The sequence below is a fragment of the Salvelinus sp. IW2-2015 genome, unplaced genomic scaffold, assembly GCF_002910315.2.
Source record: "Salvelinus sp. IW2-2015 unplaced genomic scaffold, ASM291031v2 Un_scaffold6924, whole genome shotgun sequence".
Lineage (NCBI taxonomy): Eukaryota > Metazoa > Chordata > Actinopteri > Salmoniformes > Salmonidae > Salvelinus > Salvelinus sp. IW2-2015.
This window is the reverse complement of record NW_019948185.1, coordinates 1-7,370: the sequence shown is the minus strand read 5'-3', so window position 1 is coordinate 7,370 and position 7,370 is coordinate 1. Positions and strand designations below refer to the sequence as shown.

Here is a 7,370-nt window from a genome sequence, read left to right as displayed (position 1 = left end):
TTTCACCTTTATTTAACCAGGTGAAGTTGAGAAATACTGCATTGTGGGATGATATCCGGAAATAAGTGAATAAATATGTAATAACGCAAATATAACAGTTTGTACTTGTAGGTAATCAGATCGTGACTACAATGAATTTACTACATCTTTAACCACATTGTGTTGTTACATTGGTGAGTAAAAACTCATGCTTCCTATCCTTTATGGCAGCCCCCCGACTGATTCAGAGGCGTTGGGTTAAATGCGGAAGACATATTTCAGTTGAATGCATTCAGTTGTACAACTGACTCGGTATCCCCCTTTCCTTTAACTTGTTGTCGGAAAATAAAATATACATTTTACTCAGCTGCGTTACCCACTCCAGTCAGCAGATGGCAGTATGATACTTTAAGGCAATTCTGCTAGTGTGACGTATAATCTAGTGGACGGAACGCTTCTTTCAACAGCAGCAATAGTCAGTCAGCCACCTCGGTAGCTTGCTAGACAAAATAGACAAACCAATAAAGCTCTTTAGACGCTTTCGTGTATATTAGCCACTGTGTTTTAAACACATTTCTGTCGTCTAACGTTAGTTAGTTATACCATTTACTGTCACATTTACGTTGTTATTAGTCAGCTAGCTGGCTAGTTAAGTTAGCATTAGCCTAGCTAGCTAACATCTCCGACCATGAGTTCACTAAGCTACTCTCCTCCTGCTACAGAAGAGGGGGTCTGCTGGACGGAGAAAGAAGCTTTCGTGAAAGAGGAGGAGGAAGAGGAGGCTGTTACAATACAAAAACAAGTAGAGGGTGAGGCTGTTACAGTGAAAGAAGAAGAGAAAGACGTTACAGTGAAAGAAGAGGAAGATGCGTTCAGAGTGAAAGAGGAAGAGGATTTTACAGTAAAAGAAGAAGAGAAAGAGGATGCTGTTTTTGGAGTGAAAGAGGAGGAGGAGATGACTGTCACATTGAAAAAGGAGGAGGAGGAAACTGGATATCTGGGCCCGGTTTCCCAAAGGCAACTTAAGGCATCCAATGGTTCTAACGATGAATTTAGCCATAAGATGCTTTTGGGAAACATAGCCCTGATTAACACTAGTAAGTACTGTCTTAAAAACGGAGGCACAAACTCTGCAGTTGTTGAACTGATGTTTGGTGTTAAAGGGGAAATCTGCAGTTGCTACATCCATATTTTGACTTTTAAATTATTTATTTATAGCTATTGATTCTTGAAGAATATAACACATGCCTCATGAGCTTAGTTCAACTGTTGTACCCCATCAGAACCCCAAATAAGCTTTTTTTACTTCAATGTTTAGAAACAATGTAAACCAACACTGTATATCCTCAACATGGTTAAAACTATAATGTTGATAACTTGCATCTGTAACAGTATAACTTTAAACCGTCCCCTCACCCCGACGCGAACCAGGGACCCTCTGCACACATCAACAACGGTCGCCCACGAAGCATCGTTACCATGATTTTATGTTGCTACGCAATTCTTGCTTGCAGAACACTCCTCCCTGCTAATGCAGGAAACCAACTATGTTATGGATGTAATACTATATCTAGTTATATATTTCTATTAATGAGAAACCACTAGTTATGGAACTATGTAGTATATCTGGTAATGAGAGGGAAGCCAGCGTACGATGGATGTAGGTATTATCTGGTAACATGAAGGAAACACTAGTGAGGATGGAGTTATAATCTGGTAAGGAGGAAACCACTATTATGGATTAGTATATCTTGCTAATGAGGAAACCACTAGTTATGGATGTAGACATCTGGTAATGAGAAACCACTGGTTATGGCATGTAGTATATCTGGTAATGAGGAAACCACTAGTTATGGCATGTATATATCTGGTAAATGAGGAAACCACTAAGCTTATGCCGAATGTAGTATATCTGGTAACTGAGGGAAACCACTAAGTATGGATGTAGTTATATCTGGTAATGAGAAAACCACTAGTTATGGATGTAGGATATCTGCTAATGAGGAAAACCACTAGTTATGGAGTATTACATCTGGTAATGAGGGAAACCACTAGTTATGGATGTAGTATATCTGGTAATGAGGAAACCACTAGTTATGAATTGTAGTATATCTTGCGTAATAGGAACACCACTAGTCTATGGCATGTAGTATATCTGGTAATGAGGAAACCACTAGTTTATGGATTGTAGTATATTCTGGAATGAGGAAACCACTAGTTAAGGATGTAGCTATATCTGGTAATGAGGAAACCACTAGAACTAAAAAACGGCGGTATGTATTAATACTACGCATGCAAGAGGAAACTGCTTGGTATGCTAATATATCTGCAATAGGAAACTGCTAGGGTATGTAATATATCTGCTAATGCAGGAAACCACAGATGTTAATATAGGCTTGCTAATGAGGAAACTGCTAGGTATGTAATATATCTGACTAATGAGGAAAACTGCTAGGTCTATGTAATTATATCTTTCCGGAATGAGAAAAACCACTAGGTATGTAAATAATCTGCTTAATGAAGGAAACTGCTAGTATGAATATATTCTGCTAATGCAGGAAACTGCATAGGTAATGTAATATATCTGCTAATTGAGGAAACGGCTAGGTTATGTAATATTATCTGCTAATGAGGGAAACTGCTAGGTATGTAAATATATCTGCATGGAGCAAAGATTTATTACTGAAACCAGAAAACTATAAACGCAACATGCAACAATTTCAAATATTTTTTTTCCCTGAGTTAAAGTTCGTATAAGGAAATCATTAGGCCCTAATCTATGGATTTCACATGTACTGGGAATACAGATATTGTATCTGGGTTAAAGATAACCCTTTTTTTTTTTTTACAGTAGTGGCGTGGATCAGACAAGAGTCAGTATCTGGTGTGCACCACCATTGGCCTCAAGCCACGCGTGACATTCTCCTTCCACATAGAGCCTGATCAGGCCTATTGATGTGGCCTTGGAGTGTTGTCCCACTCCACTTCAATGCCTGTTGCGGAATTTGCAAAGGATATGGTGCGAACTGGACACACATTATCGGTACCACAATCAGAGCATCCCAAACATGCGTCAATGGGTGACATGTCTGGTGGAGTATGCAGGCCATGGAAGAACTGGGACATTTTCAGCTTCCAGGAATAGTGTTGAGTGGGGCAACGGAATGAAATGGCCCGATGAAGGCCGCAGATCTCGTCTCGTATCTCTGTGCATTCAAACTCCATCAATAAAAATGCAATTGTGTTCATTTTCCGTAAGCTTTATGCCTGCCCATACTATAACCCAACAGCCACCACAGGCACTCTGTTCACAACGTTGACAATCAGCAAACCGGGCTTACTCACACGATGCCATACACGTGGTTGAGGCCGGTTTGGACGTACTGCCAAATGTCTTTAAAAAACATTGCAGACGGCTTATGGTAGAGAAATTTAACATTCAAATATACTTGGCAACAGCCACTGGTGGACATTCCTGTAGTTCAGCATGCCAATTGCATGCTTCCCTCAAAACTTGAGACAATCTGGGTGGCATTGTGTGTTGTGACAAAACGGCACATTTTAGAGTGCCATTTTATTGTCCCCCACACAAGGTGCACCTGTGTAATGATATGTCGTTTAATCAGGCTTTTGATAAGCCACACCTGGATGGATTATCTTGGCAAAGGAGAAATGCTTCCCTAACAGGGATGTAACTAAGGCAAGTCATTTAAGAAAACAGGCTTTTGGAACAGTCGAACAGTGGATTAACCTTGTCAGGGGCCAGAACAACAGATTCTTTTACCTTGTTCGCTCAGGGATCTCGATGGTCTAGCAACCTTTCGGTTACATGGCCCAATGCTCTAACCAACTAAGCTAAACCTGCCGCTTAGGCCATTTACCACTACTTTCGGATTATAAATTCGTTAAGGCTCGTTTAAATGTCCTGCTTAATCTAATGTCTTGCGTCATCGTCGCAAATTCAACTGCTGGATAATTTTAAAAAACCAATTCCACCACTAAAATTATCTTTGGCTTTGCGACTGTACAAAGCCATAATCAAAACAACAACGTCAATACCATGAGAACCCCCAAAAGTGTTTTTGTTTAGAAGTAATGTAACCTGGTAAATAACTAACTGCTTGAATGGTCCCAGATGGGAACAGCAGTTTCATGTAGAAGTAATAAACTGGTAAATCTAGACTGTTGAATGCCGTCCAGATGGGAACAGTTTATTTAGAAGTAATAACCTGGTAAATCTAGACTGTTGAATGGTCCCATGATGTGAACAGCAGTTTTAGTTAGAAGTAATAACCTGGTAAATCTAGACTGTTGAATGGTCCCAGATGTAACAGTTCTATTTAGAAGGAATAACCTGGTAAATCTAGAACTGTTGAATGGTCCCAGAGTGAACAGTTTATTTAGAAGTAATAACCTGGTAAATTCTAGACTGTTTGAATTGGTTCCCAGATGGTGAACAGCAGTATTTTCCCTCACTTGTGACGGGACCGTCTGTATCTTGTTTATGACGTGTCTTTCTGAGTCATCAGGTTGCCCGATTGGGCTGCATGGGGTGTTTTGGTTTCACTCTGGTTGAGTAGACAAACAGTAGATGAGACAAAGTCTTCTCCTATTTCAGTGGCTGATAATACAGGGGCGATCCAGGATTGGTCCGTTTTGGTTTTAAACTAATGCTATATGAGTCTTTTATATTCAAGAGGACAATGTGGACATTGATCATCATTTCTAATATAATTAAAACACACATTCAATTGCAAGCTGATCCGCAGTTCTGCCAGTAAGTTATTTGAACTTACAGCGATCAAAGGACCACTCTTCCCACCATCCTCACAGCCTGTGCTCCTCTCTAGTTTTCTTCCTAGGTTTGACTCTAGGGGAGTTTTCTTCTCTAGGCCACCGTGCTATCTTACACCTGCAATTTGCTTGCTGGATTTCAGTTTATGCTGGTTTTCTGTACAGATCACTTTGGATATCAGCGATGTAAGAGAGCTTACATACTAAATACATTTGATTTGACTTATATACACTGAGGTAACAAAACATTATGAACACCCTTTCCCTAACTAGACAGACTGACTGAGTAAAGGTTATGATCCTTATTTCATAGTCACTTGTTAAGAATCCAGTCAATCAGTAGTAGATGAGGGGAGGAGACAGGTTCATGTTGTTAGCACACGCCACCCTGAAACCTAATTAGTATATATGACATATAATATTCCACATCTAAGGAATCTGTCTGTTAAGCATACAGATATCTTTCTTGTATACAGGCTGCAATCTCAATCGTCACTTGCACCCTCCATATCAAGCCTCTCCTTCCACCCAAAAAAGGTTAAGGCAGAAAGCCACATATCGTATCTGTTATAGTAGCTGCACTTTCTCAATTCCACTGCCCTTAGACTATTCAGCCCTTCGACCTCATCACTGAAGGTATGCGCAGATGCTAAATATCTGTGTCTTTGTTTTATATAACGCTGGCATCTCAATCCCCACTGGCCGATATCAGCCTTCCTCACCGAAAAGCTGACAGACTACAGATAATTAGCTGTCTGATAATAGAGGCTGCATCTCAATCCACTGCCTGATATCAGCCTTCCTCACCGAAGGTGCTCAGAGCCACAGATAATCTGATGTACTAGTAGTAAGGAGTGCTTCGCATTCATCAATCGCTGCCGTATATCCTCGTGATAGCTCCCCGTGCTGGCCCAGTGAGTAGAAGCCATGTCAGCTTCAACGCCAGGGTTGTGAGTTCATTCCCCACGGGCGACCAGAGGATAGATAATATGCGTATGAACTTGCCAATTTTGTATGTCACTCTGCGATAAAGAGCGTCTGCTAATAAATAGACTCTAAATGTTAAAAATGTAAATGTAATATCAGCCGTTTCCTCACCGAAGGGACAGAAGCTACAGATATCTGTGTTGTTGTATAGAGGCTGCTATCTCCCAATCAATCACTGCCATCTGCGCTTTAAGATTATGTCAGCCTTCCTCGCTCCGAAAGGTTAGCACCAGACTACAGATATCTGCTGTATCTGAATTATAAGAGGCGCTTTGCATCTCATCCACTGGCCATATCAGGCCTTCCTCCACCAAAGTGCAGTAGCCACACATATCTGTACCGTATAGAGGCTGCATCTCAATCCGCCCTACGCGATACTCAGCCTTCCTCGCCGAAATATAAGCGTGCAGATGCCACCAGACTATCATGGTACCTGTATAGAGGCTTTGCATCTCCAATCCGCTGCCCAGATAAATCAGCCTCCTCACCGAAAGGTGGCCAGAGGCCATCAGAATATGATTGTGTCTGCTATAAGAGGCTGCATCTGTCGCAGATTCTCACTACGATATCATTCAGCCTTCCTTCACCGAAACGGTGCAGAGAACAAAGTTATAACTCCCCTTAGAAGCTGAAATCTAATTTAGCTATAATACAAACCGCCACCATTTACTAAGTAGCGTCCGTCATTTAAAGAAGAAAAAGTTCTTAAACTGACTTTTAAATAAATTATATAAAAAATCTGTCTGTTTAAAACTCTAATGCTGAAGTGACAATAGATACTCTGAGAAACATCTGGGTTTGGTCCAGAACCATAGACCGTTGAAAATCGGTCTTCTCACGAATAAACATCTGAACAGTTTGGGTCATCCACCTACTTAATATGATTCTGTGGAAAGAATTCTTCTCACCAATCACGACCATGTGTACAACACAGAAGACTGACAGAAGACTGTTCTAACGTAGAAACACGAAACAGTTGTACACACAGTAATGCCTTGATCAAGCTCCTCCTTCTGTCTTAACGCTAGTCCGGTACCAGTTTAATAAATGCAAGCCTTAGTCTACAGTATATATCCCCCTCTGTGGAAAGCGTAAGTCTACTTACACCAACAACGAACATTCTACGACGTGCCCATACCCAAATCTCTAGGGCTACTTTCTGTTGCCGCCATTAAATCCTATGGTGCGCGCCACATCAATCAATCTGCAGTTGAAACAATAACAAGCAGTATTCTGCCACTGTTTTGGTAATAATGTATGATGATGGGTGTGGAGAATATCTGTAAACTACCTCTCTAAATTCATAGAGATAAAAGCTATTTTGTAGGCAACCGCTAATCCAAAACCTAGTGACCTCGTCACGAGTTCAACATCTTGGCGCTAACGCTGAACTTATAAACGTGTGACTTAATCATTTGATCGCTACCAAATTATAGACAGACCAGATCGATGATGTACACGAGTGATGATTGTCTGAAAAGGCTACTAGTTATCTAGGGTCGTTACCGCGCGCTATTAGCGTTCAATCAGTTACGTTCAACTTCTCTGAAAACCTAGAATAGGGTTGCCCCTTGCTCTGCAAGGCCGCGGCCTTTGTGGGAGCGAATGAG

At 41.0% G+C, this 7,370-nt stretch overlaps 1 long non-coding RNA gene across 1 annotated transcript in view; it reads left to right on the top strand.

Moving 5' to 3' along the window:
- LOC139027036 (uncharacterized) overlaps positions 1-1,316 on the top strand; it is a 14,488-nt gene extending 13,172 nt beyond the window's left edge. The window contains exon 3 of the long non-coding RNA XR_011479065.1: positions 896-1,316. This is a non-coding gene — a long non-coding RNA (uncharacterized lncRNA). The remainder of the gene's footprint in view (positions 1-895) is intronic.
- Positions 1,317-7,370: the final 6,054 nt, after the last annotated feature.